General features: G+C 42.2%; 1 protein-coding gene and 1 long non-coding RNA gene across 11 annotated transcripts in view; one reads left to right on the top strand and one right to left on the bottom strand.

Moving 5' to 3' along the window:
* Positions 1–1,366, top strand: part of LOC107128340 (uncharacterized) — a 103,409-nt gene extending 102,043 nt beyond the window's left edge. For all 5 annotated transcript variants that reach the window (XR_012428835.1, XR_001487332.4, XR_010583813.2 and 2 more), the window contains one exon: positions 6–1,366. This is a non-coding gene — a long non-coding RNA (uncharacterized lncRNA). The remainder of the gene's footprint in view (positions 1–5) is intronic.
* HS3ST4 (heparan sulfate-glucosamine 3-sulfotransferase 4) overlaps positions 1–16,971 on the bottom strand; it is a 441,709-nt gene that overhangs the window by 178,677 nt on the left and 246,061 nt on the right. The window lies entirely within an intron of this gene.

Raw genomic sequence — 16,971 nt, 5'->3', positions numbered from 1 at the left:
TGCAGGAGTTAACATTGGAGCGATGTGATGTCTCTTGAGTGTGTTGATGGGAGTAAGCTATGGAAAAGAAGGCAGAGGAAGACCCAGGCCAAAGGACCACTCAAGGCCAGGGAGCAGATGTGTCATCTAACTGGACATTGATGAGTCTGTGTCCCTTGATAGTCTCCATTTTTTTTTCCTCCAGCCCACTGCCCTCACTGATGCCAAAGCTGTCCTTCTCCAAAATTTGGGTCAGGGAATAGATGTCACAAGCTGGTACAACACAGGTAATGTGTGAATTTGTGAAGCATTCTCAATCTGAGCTGTCCTTCTGCAAGGGGTGTGCACTAGGAGGTACTGGGTGCACTGGGGCTGTTCAAGGAGACCCTGATGACCGTCTCCAAGGGACAAGATTTTCTCCTTCAACAAACTTCGGCTAGCATCCTCTGAGCTCCATTTTTCAGTAGGCTTGCCTTGGGGCTCTGTCCTTGACCCATTTAGTCTAGTTTTAGCAAGAATCCTGCTTGGTCAGTTTAGTGAAAATCCTCCACCCTTGATATGTGATCAAATTCCTTATCCCCCATCCTTGATATCCAATCACCCTGTCCTACGCTCAACAAGAATCCTGCTGAGTCCATTTAGCCAGAATCCCCCTTATTCATGATCCTTCATTGACCCCTCACCTTGCTCCTTGGCCACAAATCTCCACTTCTCTCTGCTGTAGCCATAATAAAGCCCAATTCTACACTGAAGTCTCTCTTCCCCTATTGCAATAGTTCCCAAATCAAAACTGTCTTCACCACTTCAACCTCTGTCCAGTTCTGGTTTCCTCTGACACACAGATGCCATAAAAGAAAGGTCCCCAGTGGAAAAGAATATTCATTTGTTCATTCAAAAACGTCACTAGACCTCATGAACATAGAGAGTAGAAGGAGGTTACCAGAGGCTGGGAAGGGTAGTGGTGGAGCTGTTGTGGGGGTATGGTGGGGCTGTTGTGGGGATAAGGTGGGGATGGTTAATGGGCACCAAAAATAGTTAGAAAGAATGAAAAATACCTAGTATTTGAGAGCACCATAGAATGACTATAGTCATGATAAATTAATTGTACATTTTAAAATAACTTAAAGAGGGTAATTGGATTGTTTGTAACTCGAAGGATAACTGCTTGAGGGGTTGGATACCCCATCCTCCACAATGTGTAATAAACATATTGCATGCTTTTATCAAAACATCTCTTTTACCCCATAAATACATACACCTACTATGTACCCACAAAAACTAAAAATACCTTTTTAAAAAATGTATTACCAGATGACACTTGCTCCAAAAAGCAGTGCGACCCAGCTGTTCTGTATCTAAGGGGGTAATAAATATCATCTACAAAGTCCGTGGGCTGACTGTTAGTTCAATGCTATCATCCTTAGATCCCACAATTGATGAATTGGCAAGATATTAAGTCTTGCTTTGCTTCAGTCTCCTCATCTGTAAAATAAGCCTAACCACAGCATTGCTGCACAGAGCCATGGAAGTCAGGTCAGGTGATGCGCGTCAGTGCTCCTTACAGTGGTGACATCACTGTAAGTGCTCAGTAGGTACCACGATGGTGACGACTGTAGCAGCCATCAGTATTAGGCATAAGAAAAGAAACTAGGTGATAGTGGCATTTAGTATCAGAGTCAAAGAACATTTATGGAATGCCTGGAGTTTTACACCATACCTAAACTCAAGAATCAATACAAGTAATTAGAACAAGGGGGTACAGACTGATCAATAGTGTGAGAATGGAGCAACAGGAGAAATTATTTCCAGCTTGGGGGATGAAAGATGTTCAAGGAAAGCAGTGATGCGGGGGACCATGTATGACCGGAATTTATACATGAAGAGGGATCCAGAGGGCATTTCAAGAGGAGAACACACACAGGGCAAGATGCATGGCCCCAGCACATTACAAAGCTAACACCAGCCAACAACCTTCATCCAGAAGCCTAAAATCCAAAATGCTCTGAAAAAAAAAATATATATATATATATATATATAAACTAGTTTTTGTCCCTAACTGGAGCTGTTCTGATTTAAACATGTATACAAATTTTATTTTCCTATTTTTTATTTTGTATGATCATGTTTTATTTTCCCATTTTGAATGATCATGTTTCATGGCAGAATATACAAGAGTCTGGTTGTGGGCTGTTGTCTCAGAATCAGGTCAGTAGCTGTTGCACCGTCTCAAGCTGAAGAAGGATAAAGACCTGGGTTTGACACCTTAAGACTGTCGAGCTGTTCTGTATTATATGGTGCATGTACCTCATTGACTTTCTAAAGTAGGAATAGTTCAAACTTTCAAAACATGTCTGGGTTAAAATAAGAAGATATGAATGTATATTAATACCACCTAATATTTACTAAGCACTTATATTCCAGGCACTTCTCAAAGCACTTAACCAAATTAATCCTCCTGATGGAGGTAGGCACTGGTATTATCTTTTTTTTTTGCATAGATCATGAAACTGATGTACCAGAAGATTAATTATTTGCCCATACCTGCACAGCTGGGAAGTTTTAAAGCCAGGACTCAAAGCCACAAAGCATTGCCTCAAAGCCTGCACTCCTAAATATTACACTTGACCACCCACATATACTATGATTTAAGTAAGAGCAAGTGCAATTGGTTGTATCATTAATTCAAAATTCTTCCATCCTTCCTTTCTTTTTCCAAAAACACTGTACTTCCCACTGCACTGAAACAGGGCTTGCTTTAGCCAATGAAACACTAACAAAGGTGACATGAGCAGAAACTATAAATGGGCATTTGTGGTTTGGCTTAGCTGCTCATACTTGTGATTTTGCATTTAAAAAAAATAAAAATAAAAATGACCTGGGTGACTGCATGGATTCCAGAATAAGAAACAAATAAATGAGACCTGAACGCAGTCCACAATCAGAAGCAGCACTTCCTGAGCCAACTCACAGACTCGTGAAGGAGAAAAAATGAATGCTTGTGTGGGCCACTGAGATTTGGAGTTTTTGTGGGGGTTGTTACACAGCATTATCAGAGCAATCACTGATTAATACAACAAGTTGTTAGACTTGCTGGGCATGACATGGATAATGGAGCATTTTCTGAGATGAGGATTTAAAGTTAACATTAGCCATATTGGGTCATGTCCTAAAAACAATGTTAAAGATTTTTAATTTCATCCTGATAGCAATGGAAAGCCTTCAAATGCTTTTATGGAGTACCATGAAATGATATGCCTTTGATTTCCTACATTGCAATCAGATTCATCTTTTCAAAATATAAATGGAGTCATTACCTCCGTTCCCCATCACCACACACACTTGCTTAATACCTTTCTAATGTATTCCATTGTTCTTAGGACAAAACCCCAAACCCTTCACCGAATCCAAGGCCCCTCTGCTCAGCTCCCCAACCACACTGGGACATTGGGTGTTATGCTTTCCCTTGCCTGCTGCTCCCAATCACACTGCCCTTCAGTTCCTTGAGTGTGCACTACCTTTTTGCCACAGGACTTTTGCACCTGCCTTCCTTGCTGCTAGAAGTGATTTTTTTTTTCCACTAACTCTTTGCCTACTTACCTCTCACTTGCATTGTAACTTCCTCCCAGAAGCCTTTCCCGATCTGTTTGGTTAAGTACATTGCCCCTGTTACCTATGCTCTTCGCACCATACACTTCTGTTACATTTCACTTATGGCAGTTGCAATTTCACATTTGTGCATAAAATTTGATTTGCATCCATGTCTGCCACTAAATCGTCTGCTTCCTGAGAGCAGCTACAGGATCCTTTTTTCCCCTTGTCTTTGTATCCACGGCATTTGCACACTCCCTGGCGCATTGCTGATGCTCAGTGAAATCTGGAGTGAAAGGATGCTGTGGGATGACAGCTTAGATAGCAGAGAGGACAATGGATTATTCTGGTTGCCCAAAGCACACGAGAACATAACTAATCCTTCTTCCTTACATCAGCCCTTTCAACTCCCCCTTGATTTCTCTGAGACTTTGCCAAGACAGATCTCTCACAAAGCAGCAGTGTGGTGTGAATGCATTATCAATCTGTTACTACCCACCAGGAAATATGACCTTAACACACTGCAATATGGCCAATCTCTGTGACAGGTGTTCATCCCGTGTCCCTCAACATCTGCACTGTAATTTTACAATCCAAAAGCCTCCTGTAATTGGAAGAGGATGAAAACATCTGGATGTTGCAAACTCTCTCGACAGGTTGTCTATACCATCACCTTCAAAATCGATGCACAAGAAATGAGAGTTTCTTGAACGGCAGAAAGAGTGGCTGGCGGCAGAACATACTGTTTAAGCCTCTTCGTAGTATTAAGCAAAGACTGTCTGGATTTCCTTTGGGAGTGACTAGAATTGGGATCTGGCAACAAAAGGGACCATGGGTAGGACAGAATGATAACTTCATTTTGAATGGGTGCTAGGGAAAAAGGGAATCCATCATTCATGTAATATTTGGGAAATGAAAAAGTGAATTCAGTAAATAATCAATAAGCTAAGTTCATTTTGGTCAAAAGATGGAAGCCTGTATCTGAATGAAAGTGGAATGGAATGGTGGGTTGTTACACATGGGCATGATGGCAACATGGAGAAACTGAGGTTTGGAAAATGGGCAGTAGGCAAGTAGAGTGCCAAGGTATATGATCTCATTTCATTACAATCCCAAAATCAACTGCAGTGGTATCACAGACTGAATAAATTTTGCAGAACAGAAAAACCAAGTTGTTGATAACAAAAGTTGGTGAAGACACTGCAGGAGTAGAAATTGTACTGACTGCTTTGAGAAGTACCTTGGCATTATCTTTTAAAAATTATGACACATATTTACTGTGATGCAGCAATTACTATTTTCAGAGTATATCAAAGGAAACACCCAGGTACAAAAGAAGGTGTATAATGAGAAGTTAACTACAGTGTGTTCATCATGGCAAAAGCCTGGGAACCAAATTCGGTACTAGTGGACTGACTAAATAAACTCTGGTGTAGTCATCTATGGAACATTATGCAATCACGAAAAATGCATTAACATGTAAATACTTCCAAGATACATTATTGAGAAAGAGGGGGAAAAGCAATTTATCAAATTACATGGCTAGTATAACTTTCTTAAGTACACACACTCAATATGAACAATAATATACAATATGCACAATAATTATATTGTATGTGGTGCATTTTCGGCAGCCATATATTTGCCAGCAGGTAGGAGATGGTCTGATACATTATACTATAAATTGTTAACAGTAGTCATGTTTGGGGATGGAGTGGGAACTGGAATTAGATATAGGAGATCAGTGGGAATTTTAGCGCTGTCTAATATTCTGTTTTACTTTGTTTTGTTTTTCACAGAGGATAATATAGTAACACTTTATGAAATTAAAAGAATTTTTTTAAGTCAAGTTGTTCAAATAAGCATGAATGAGTAACATGGAAGCCAAGGAACTCAGCTGAGTGAAATCACAGTTGAAAAGGGAGATTCCCTCAGAAAGAGACCCAGGTTTCCAGATGCCTGGATAAGGCTTCTTGGGGCTTTTACTGATGACTGGTCATTGGGCACATGAACATTCCTAGCCCTGTGCTACCTCCAGATATCAAGGAACTTATAATGAAAGAGGAGGCAGTCAGAGACCGGGTAGGAAGATAGAGAGGGAGAGTTTTGGGAGAAGAAAAACACCCATGGGACCGCACCTGCACCACACCTGTTAAGTAGCTCATGGGGTGAAATGTAGTTAAGAACTTCCTCTTATGCCAGGACGTTTGCTCAGAAGGGACTGTCTCAACTTAGGCACAGGCACAATAAATCAATGGAAATGTCCTTAACCCAGCTCATTACAATATCATTAACAAACATCAGCATTGTGGTTTTAGTGCCCACCCCCCAGGGGATTTTGCTTAGGCATTCATAGGTAATAACCAAGATGGAGTTACTATGGCCAACCCCAACCATGTGCAGGTGCAACATTCCCAGGGGAGAATTTTACCCCTTTCATTAAGGCAGAATCCAAAGAAAACTTCCTTGTTTCTGCCACATACAAGACCCAGAACTTTGCCCCATTCCTGGCAACCCACTTTGAGGTCCCCTCTTGCTGTTGAGAGCTTTTCTGTCACTTAATAAATCCTACTCTGCCTTACTCACTCTCCAGTGTCTGCATACCTTATTCTTCTTGGTTGTGGGACAGGAACTCAGACCTGGCTGAACTAGGGAGTGAGGAAACTGCAGCACTAACAAATGTAGAAAAAGAGGCTCTTTCATTGTGGATCAGCAACTGGGGACAAGAGAGGGGAGGGGAGGAGAAGGAAAGTAACAAGAAGTAGGGAAATTTACCGCATCTCTTAAGGAAATATTTCCCAAGAATCACTGCTGACACTAGGCATATTTAAAGAGTTTATACATCATCTGAAAGCGATTTATAGTTAAATGTCTAAATATACAAAGTACTTTTAAGCTCTGGTGAGGAAAATGCCAAGCAGAGAAGGATAAACAAGCCACGAAGCAGAAACAATCATAGGTCTCACCCAGTCCGAAAATTCTTAATTCTCACCACGTTGTTGTGAGGATTAAATATGACCGCTCATGAAAACGCCCTTGGAAAATTGTAAAATGGTATACAAATGTTGCTTATTACCATGATTATGTCATAGTTGGTTTTACATCAGAATTTGATAACAGAGCTAAAAATGGAACTCATAATGGAGTTTGGTATTCTATTCAGCCATCCGCCCTGACTGTGAGCACTTTAGAAGAATGATTTTGCTTTTACAAGAAATCATCCTCAGGTTTTTTTTTTAAATAGAAGTGCTATACCCACATTTAAAAGTTTTGGTAATAGAACAGACATAAAGTCACCCATATTTTCAACAGCCCCAAAATGTCATCCAGCATTTGCCATTAGACTTTTTCTGCCTTCCTTTTGAGTCTTTTCTCATTAGTGCCTTTTACATAGTAGTTAAGCACTGTGGGATTCTACACTTCGTAACCTGCACTTACCACTGATACTATAAACAGCACCTCATGTTGCTCTAGAGTGTTCAGAACTAGGCAATATTTGCTGGATTCAATGTATTACAATCTATTTAATCCATCCTTCATGTTGGAACACATGTTATGTCCTCCATATATATTTCCAGGGGATATCTTGGCACAAAAAGTTTCCATGCCCCTGATGCTTAAGAATATCTCAGCATTTAAAATATGGTTGGTGAGAAAAATAAAATAATAAAATAAAATATAGTTGATAAGTGGCAATTGGCAGGGGTTCAATTTTCCAGATTTTTACTATTAGAATTATGGTTATGGTTAGTGTTATCATTTTGCTTTAACGAAGAGGATTGTTTTTTGAACTGCTTGGTTTATTAATGTTTTAAGATAAAGAAATAAAACACTCTCTGGGTACTACAGAGTTTATTTTAAAAACAAGACAGGGAGGTTGGGCATGATGGCTTGCACCTGTCATCCCAGCACTTTGAGAGGCTGAAGTGGGAGGACTGCTTGAGGCCAAGAGTTTAAGACCAGCCTGGGCAACATAGCAGGATTCTGTCTCTACAGGAAAGTTTTTTAAAAATCAGCTAGGGATGGCGGTGGATGACTGTCATCCTAGCTAACTGGGAGGCTGAGGCAGGAGGATCACTAGAACCCAGGCGTTCGAGATTGCAGTGAGCCACAGTCGCACCACGGCACTCCAGTCTGGGCAACAGAGAAAGACCCTGCCTCTAAAAAAAATAGAAAAGGAAAAAAAAGGGAAGTGATAACACAGTAGAATAATAGAAAATAAAGGCCCCAAGGACCTAAGGAAATAATTCTATGAAGAGACAGCCTGTTTTACACAGTAAGGCAGCCTGGGGTGATGAAAGTCCTGTTTTTCAGTACTCTTTGAGAAAGGATTTTGACTGGCAGAAGACCTCTCTATACTCCAGATGACCCTTCACTCTAAGGCTGTCAAACAGGAGGAAATATAATAAGATATGTGATTATAACCCTGAGAGACTCATTGCTCAACAAACATTCAGAACTCATCACTGGTTGGTGACTCACTTCTTCCAAGAATTCTATTGACCAGATTGTTCAGAATCCACTCTTTATATCATTCATTGTGCAATGGATATCCCATCATCTCTTGTTTCTCCTCCCCCAGTCTCCAAGTTAGGAGCCTCAGGACCGACAACATGCCTGAGTTCTGAAATCCATCAGTTGGTACAGGCCCCACTATCTATGTCTTGCTGCCAACAGACCCAGGTCCAAGTGACGCGAGCTGATTCTATTCATCCCCTAAATTCTTTCAACCCCTACATTAAATGAGCTAATTCTATCCTACGGTCCAAGCTGTTGTTCCTTTGTTGAGTCATTAAACAAATATTGAATGAGCCCCTATCACGCATCATGCATAGTTATAACTGAGGATAAAAGAGAGGACGATCAGACAAAGATCCTGCCCACACAGAATTCTATTCTAGTTCTGGGAGATAGAAAATAAAGAAGTTGGCCAGGCATGGTGGCTCACGCCCGTAATCCCAGAACTTTGAGAGGCTGAGGTGGGAGGATCACAAGGTCAGGAGATCAAGACCAACCTGGCCAACATAGTGAAACGCCATCTCTACTAAAAATACAAAAAATTAGCCGGTTGTGGTGGCGTGTGCCTGTAATCCCAGCTACTCAGGAGGCTTAGGCAGGAGAATGGTGTGAACCCAGGAGGCAGAGCTTGCAGTGAGCCAAAATTGCACCACTGCCCTCCAGCCTGGGCGACAGCAAGTTTTGTTCCGTCTCAAAACAAAAACAAAAACAAAAATAAAACAAAACAAAAAATAAAATAAAATAAAGAAGTTCACAAATAACAGTGCAAGTCTGGGTATGCTACAAAGGATAAAAAACTGGGTATTGGCCAGGCACAGTGGCTTATGCCTATAATCCTAGCACTTCGAGTGGCCAAGAAAGGGGGGATCACCTGAGGTTGGGAGTTCAAGAGCAGCCTGACCAACATGAAGAAACCTTGTCTCTAAATTAATACAAAATTAGCCCGATGTGGTCACGCATGCCTGTAATCCTAGCTACTGAGGAGGCTGAGGCAGGATAATTGCTTGAACCTGGGAGGCAGAGGTTGTGGTGAGCCAAGATCGCACCATTGCACTCCAGCCTGGGAAACAAGGGTGAAACTCTGTCTCAAGAAAAACAAACAAAAAACAAAACAAAACAACAACAACAAAAAAAACACAGAGTATTGAGTTTTGAGTACCTAGTGGTGGGGAGAAACTATTTTGGTCTCAAAGTTGCAGGAAGGCCTTGGTGAGAAACTAACAGCTGAGATGAGACTTACATGAAAAAGAGCCAGACAAGTGAAAATCTACCAATTTAACATAAGAGTGTCCCAGGCAGGACAGCAAGGGCAAACAGCCCTGGGACAGAAATGAACCAGATGTGCTCAAGAAACAGCAAGAAAACCATTGGTTGGATTTTCCGGTTAAAGTTCAGAAAACAAGGGAGAGAGTCGGTGGGGAGATGAAGATGAAGAGAAAGCCAGAAAACACATCACTTGGGCAGTGAAGGACTTGGTAAGGAGTTTTATGTTCACTCTGAATGTAAACCTTCTGCCTGGATTGGCACTTTCATCCATATGGTCAACCTACTTCATGCTCCGACCTCAATTATGATCTGTGCATACTTCTTGCAAATCTTCTTCTCTAGGAGTTTGGCTCTGCTGTCCATGCCCCTGGTCAAGGCTTGCAGAGTTGCCTAAACATGAGAGCTCTCCCAGCTCTCAGCATAGCTGGAACGAACTCCAGCATTCTGGTTCATTCTGCAAATCCCTGCTCATGTTATAAATCCCTTCCGAACCATGTTCAGTTATGCTTTGCCTTGACATCTTGGGCATTTTGGAACTAGGTAAGTATAGCCTAAACCCATACTAAGCAGGATTCTACTTGGTACCGTCTCTTTTCTCCTCCTCTTTGGCCTGCTGCCTAACCCTAGCATGCCTTATCCTGACCACGCTCTTATTAAGGCTTAATCATACATCACAGTGGCCCCAGAATAGTACTGGTAAGCTTAATCATCAGACTAATTCACTGGACTTAGCTCCAAATAACTCTTAGCTGTTTCAAAAAAAAAAAAAAATCAAATCTGGAGATTTCTCACAATTGAGGACATTTAAAAATTATGTTCAGGCTCTGATGGCAATTTCCAAAGAGCACTTCCCGGAATAGCTGGGAAATTGCCATGTAATTGAAATAAAGCTCTGACCTCCTCTGAGGTCTGCTTGGGAGAGGAATCACATCCATGTGGGTGCATAAGAACCAATGTATTTGTGAATAATCAGTCTTATTACCTACCTACCATCCCATGTGTTTACAGTTGTAACTCTTGGGGCACCTTGGGGTCCAGAGTCTTATCCAGTAAATTAGGCACCAAACTAGGAGAGCCAGGCAGCAAAGCTGAAGAGTCACATTAAATATCTGCATTTGAGGCCATAGCTCCCTTCATGGCATAATTTCCAAACCTTCCTCATTCTAGCTGCCCTATTTTTGCCTGTGGTTTCCAGTGAACACGTTTTAAAATGGCACTGAGGACAGAATGTTCCCCTCCCAGTGCAGCCTGAGCAGTGCAAAGAGGCAAGTATGGCAAGCATCTCTGCAGAGAAAGCAAGCTGACAAATAGGACGTTTACCTTTTAAAACTAATGTTGGCCAGGTCCGATGGCTCATACCTGTAATCCCAACACTTTGGGAGGCCGAGGCAGGTGGATCATCTGAGGTTGGGAGTTCGAGATCAGCCTGACCAACACGGTAAAACCCCATCTCTACTAAAAAATACAAAAATTAGCTGGTCAAAGTAGTGGGTACCTGTAATCCCAGCTACTTGAGAGGCTGAGGCAGGAGAATTGCTTGAACCCAGGAGGCAGAGGTTGTGGTGACCCGAGATCACACCGTTGCACTCCAGCCTGGGCAACAAGAGCGAAACTCTGCCTCAACAATAATAATAATAATAATAAATGTTGTCAGCATTTAAAAGTTGAAAGAGTACCCATAAAATCAAGGTCTCAAAACTTTCCTTAAAAACCTGTAAGATCTGGTTAGTTTGGGTCTACATTGCTTGTAAGGCAACAAACAGTCCATGGGGTGTAGCATCTATCTATACCCTTAGGGAAAGGGTATGAGCTCCTACTCACCACCATCCCCACCTGGCCCAATGAGGTATGTGTGTTTCTGGTCTCTGCATGCAGGAACTACCAGCCAAACAATTAACAGTGGTTAAACGATTCTAATTTGGAGTCAGAGGGCCAAATTTATGCATTCAGCCATCACTGGTCATCGCTGATCACTTACTAAATACGAGACGTCGGACTAGATTCTAGGTACACAGCATGAGACAGACATTCCTTTTGCAGAATGTCTGGTTTAGCAGGAGAAAGGGGGTATAAGCCAATAGTTACCTCATTTGCTTATGAAGTGCAAAGGTGAGAAGTGCTTCCAAAGAAAATCAGAGAGCACCATTAAAACAAGAAATAGAAAAACCTGCCCTGTCCAAGAGATCAAGGAAGACTTCCCTGATAATGTAACATTTAAGCTAAGCCTGCAGTAAAAGGGGAAGTAGACAGGGGACATGGAAAACGGAAGCAGGAGAGTTCAAGGCCAAGGAAATACCAGACGCACTGGCCTTGAGGCAGGAAGGAGGTTAGCACATGGGAATTAAAAAATAGCCTTTTGCTTTTCTTCTCCTTTTTTTTTTTAATACCATAGATAAAACCTTGGGAGTATTTTATTTCTGTTTATTTCTTAAGAACAGGTACCAGCTCCCTATCACAGCTGCAATCTTTCCAATATACTCAGTATGGTTGAGCAAGAGATAGGTGTGCGAGCTCCTGCCTGTGTTTTTACACAGACGCACGGATCCCAGGCAGAAGATGCACACTTATTTTTTTCCTAAAAAGACAATGAAATATATGTAACTCGAAAGTCCCCAACCTCATCTGCCTGCAACTACAAAATGAGATTACGCTCTTCTTGCAGACACAAATTATTATGGCCTGAGGTCCTCCAACTGTCTCCCAGCTGTTCCAGAGAGCTTCCCTGGGCCTCCTGTGTGTCCAGAATTATGTTCTTGGTTTCGGTTTGCTCTGATCTTCTTGTCTTGCTGGGCCCAGCTGTCCTCATTGGTGACAACTGCTGATGCTATGCTTGGCTTTGGGGAAAGGATACAGTTGTTTGGGTCAGGTTTGGTATATTTCAACATCTGCTAGTAGAATCTGAACTCAAAAGCACTTGTGGAGCTGAAGAACTTTTCCATTGCTGAACCCAAAGCTTTCTGATTGCCCCAGAAAGCCCAGCTGGATGTCTCCAACTCTGTGCATTTCCCTCCTACTGCCTTGTGGTCAGCACGCCACTCATGTCCACCAACAGACCCCCTCAACACTGCAGAGCTTGGAATCTTCACTAGGTAACTTTGGGCTAATTGCTGAATCTTCTCATTCCTGCTTCTGCAGCTGCAAAACAGATATACTTACCAACTTCCCTGTGTCCATGGGAAGATACAAGGGGTAAATGAGTATAGAAGCATTCTGTACATTCTGAAAATACTTGCACAGCACATCAGAGCTACGCCCCAATCAAAAGCTGTAATAAGCTTCTCATTGTCAACCAGGCAACATGAAACAGTGAACTCCAGAAAGTCCTCAGGCTCATCATAATCCAGCTTCCACCTAGCTCCCCAGCTGCACCTCTCGCCAGGACACTCTACAAAACCAGTGAGACCACCACTCAGGGTTTCATGAACCCACTGGCTTTCCTACGCTTCTGAGCACGGGCTTTCCTATGCTCCTGTTCCTCTGCCTGGAATGCCCTTTCTTTGCTACAACCACTACAGGTAAATACGATCGCATAGGAGTCCCTTTACTAGAAATGAGAAAATATTCAGCTTAAGTGATATAAGAAAAAGAGAATTAACAGGTTTGTATAAATTAGTAGTCTATGGGCAAGATTTCAAGCACAACTTGGTCTCAGGTTGAACTAATAATAGTAGGACAGAATTTCCGTTTCTTCATTTCTGTATTTCCTTAATATTGGTGCCATTCTTACCCCCCATCAACTCATCCCACAGTTACATTAGTTCTTCCACCTACTTTCTCTTTTGTTGGCAACCAGTTGGACAGATGTTCAATTTTCCTATTGACTAAAAAAAGCAAAATGGTCCCAGAAAGGTATGACCTTGTCCCTAATTGATCCCAACTTGAGTGGCCAAAAGATAGCATGCCCTGACTGTCTGAGCCAATCATGCATTCCATGGATCTGAACCAATCTCATCCAAAGCACAAAACCTGAGAGATGTCTACAGTCTTCTAATGCCAAATGCCAAATACTCAGTGGTACAAAGACAAATATCTACTACCACTACACCTGCAACTGTACTTTCCATTTCCATTCTTCCTTCCAAAACTCTATCTTGCCTGCTATGTGAAATTATATTATGCTAGAAAAGCAGTTACTGTATTTCCTAGAGTCTCACAGTTTTCTGCAGAAACCTCATCTGTAGAATTTATGCCATTGGGCTACAATGCATCCTAATCTGTTGCTGTGAGTTCCCCAAGGTGTATCAAGGGCCAGAACCAGCCTTATTCATCCCTTTATTCCCTGCATGGAGCACATTCCCTGACACAGAGAAAATGCTGTGTAACAGCTGATGAATGGGTAACTATCTATGTATTTTCAGCTTTAACCTTTTTTATGATCTTTATTAATTACTGGCTAAATTCATCTTGTGATCAGACAACACTTCTTAGATCTTATTTGTTTTTCTCCTTTTACATGAACACATTCCAAGTTGGCTTTTCTTCTCATCTGGTGAGGAAGTAACTCATACTTTAGACCTAACACAAGATTTTTGCATGAGCTCCTACTAAATGTCAACTTACTGGTGTCTCTCTAGAGCTTTAACTTGATCAGATGATTCTGAATCCTGATTTCATCATGTCTCAGTAATTACCACACCCGGCCTTGTATCATCTGCATATCTGATTAGTGGGTCTTCTAGGTCCCTACCAAATCACTTAGTAGGACAGAACTGAACATAGAATCCCAAAGATCATTAATGGAATTCTCTCTCCAGGTGCTGACAGAAATATCTATTCCAGCTGGAAATCCACATAATGGTATCATTATCACCTAAATACATCCCTGTCTTGTCAAAAGGACCATCATGGAGATTATCCCTCAGTTACTCAGCAGAAGTCAAGAGATTCTAGTATCTCGGCTGGATGCGATAGCTCATGCCTGTAATCCCAGCACTTTGGGAGGCCAAGGTAAGAGAATGACTTAAACCCAGAAGTTCAGCTTAGGAGCCAAGCCTGGGAAACATGGCAAGACCTCATCCCTATTTTCAAAGTTAGTTTTCAAAAGTTAAAAAAAAAAAAGATTCTGATATCTCAGTATACTTTTATCAGTCCCAGAAATTATTTTTTTAACGACATTTTTTTACGTGGGAGATTTCATATAAATGTCTCAATGTCTATCTTTTTAAAAAGGCCAAATATGCTATAAACATATAAACATTATAGCAGCTTTACTCATAATTTGCCAAAACTTGGAAACAACCAGGTGTCATTTAGCAGATGAATGGATAAACAAACTGTGTCACATCCAGACAATGGAATACTATTCAGCACTAAAAGGGAATGAGTGATCAAGCCACAAAGACACAGAGGAACCTTTACTGCATATGACTCCATGAGAGAAGCCAATCCAAAAATGCCGACATACTGTATGCTTCCAACCATATGACATTCTGGAAGAGGAAAAACTATGAATAAAGTAAAAATATCAGTGATTTCCAGGAGTTGGGGGAGGGGAGAATGAAAAGGCAGAGCACAGAGGATTTTTAGGACACTGAAAATACTCTGTGTGATGCTGTTGGGGTCCGCGTGTTTCCTAAACAAAGGAATGAATACACAAGACAATACAAGACAAGACAAACATGGCGGCTGCCTCGAATGGCGCGCTCTGCTTTATTTTATACAGTCGTTTGTGGAATGTTGCCAAGTCATAAGACACATTGTTGTTTTTCTGACCTTTCCCTGACTTTCTGGATTTTCAAGATGTTTACACATAAACAAGCCCCCAAGGCCCTGCTTCGTTTGCAAGAGCAGGACTTATCGGGAACATCTCGTTTGCGAGCACGTAGTCCTCTACAGATGCTTTAATGATGGACACAAGCCATTATACATTTGTCTGAACCTATACAATGGACAACATCAAGAGTGAACCCTAATGTAAACTACGGACTCTGGGTGATAATGGTGAGTTAGTGTAGGTTCATCAGTTGCAACCAATGTACCACTCTGGTGGGGGATGTTGATCATGGGGGAGTGTATTAGTCCATTTTCACACTGCTATAAAGAAATACCTGAGACTGGGTAATTTATCAAGGAAAGAGGTTTAATTGACTCACAGTTCCATACGGCTGGGGAGGCCTCAGGAAATTTACAATCATGGTGGAAGGTGATTAGACCTTCTCACACTGTGGCAGGAGAGAGAGGAAGCAAGCAGGGGAAATGCCAGACACTTATAAAACGATCAGATCTCATGAGAATTCACTTACTATCATGAGAACAGGAGTGGGGAACCACCCTCATGAGCCAATCACTTCCCTCCCTCAACATGCGGAGATTACATGGATTACAATTCAAGATGAGATTTGGGTAGGGACACAGCCAAATCATATCAAGGAGGCTATGCATGGTTGACGAGGCCGGGGAATACAAGAGACATCTCTGTATCTTCCACTCAATTTTGCAGTGAACCTGGAATTTCTCTAAAACATAAAATCGGCATTAAAAAATCCCAAATACCTGGCAACATCGGGCCCACGTTACCAACTTACAGCAACCAGCAGAGGCTCAGTATGGAGGGAAAGTGTTCTCCGGTTTGGCACAGTCCACATGCAGCCTCACTCACAAACCCTGCTGTCTTCTGCATTTCTCTAAGACGCTAAGTCAACTGCCCAGGGCTACAAGATCACCACATCCAAATGCCCTTATATACACCTCTACTGAGGCTTCAACAGAAAAGCACCTCAGCCTGCACATCCCCAGTACCCAGGAGCCCACAGTGCTGCAAACCTGTCTTTCCTGACAAAGCCAGTCACTAATGTTCTTTTTCAAGGAGTCAAAATTGCCCATTAACCTCCCTTCATTGTCCACTAGACCCGATTCTGTCCTCTGGAACCACACAGAAGCGTAATGGCCACTTCTGTCTCATGTTGGGACATCTGTGCTATGAGGCCTTTGCCTCTTATTTCTCCTTAGGGGAGACAGAGTGTTTTCCTTCCCCATATCAACAACCTCAGCTTCTTCAACCCCTTCTAATGGGTAATGGTTTCTAGATCCTACATCTCAGCCTGGTTGCCTACTCGTAATGCACTAATGTTTGCCAGTATTCAGAGGACCAACAGGATAAAAGAGCCAAGGAAGAAGCAGACACTTACCAACAAGTCAAAACATATCTGTCTGAGAAGCAGGAACCTCCTCCCCAAATTACCAAAGGCCTCAAGGTTGAAAGGCAGCTCAGGATTCGCCTGACCCTTCCTAAGATAGAGGTGAAGATATTCACAGGCACTGGGAAAACCAGCTGATATGGTTCCCTCTCCAAATCTCATATTCAAATGCGACCTCCAATGTTGGAGATGGGGCCTGGTGGGAGGTGTTTGAGTTATGGGGGCGGATTCCTCCTGAATGGCTTGGTGTTGGCCTTGCGGTAGTGAGTGGGTTCTCGCTCTATGAGTTCCCAGGAGATCTGGTTGTTTAAAAGAGCCCAGCACTTCCTCCTTCTCGCCCTCTCTCCCCATGTGACACACTGTCTCCTTTCACCTTCTGCCATGGTTGGAAGCTTCCTGAGGCCTCACCGGACACACACGCCAGCACCATGCATCATGAGCAGCCTGCAAAACCATGAGCCAAATAAACCTCTTTCCTTTATAA

The sequence above is a fragment of the Macaca fascicularis genome, chromosome 20 (genome assembly GCF_037993035.2).
Source record: "Macaca fascicularis isolate 582-1 chromosome 20, T2T-MFA8v1.1".
In the NCBI taxonomy this organism is placed as follows: domain Eukaryota; kingdom Metazoa; phylum Chordata; class Mammalia; order Primates; family Cercopithecidae; genus Macaca; species Macaca fascicularis.
Note: the sequence above shows the minus strand (reverse complement) of the source record. Positions and strands in the feature narration are given on the sequence as shown.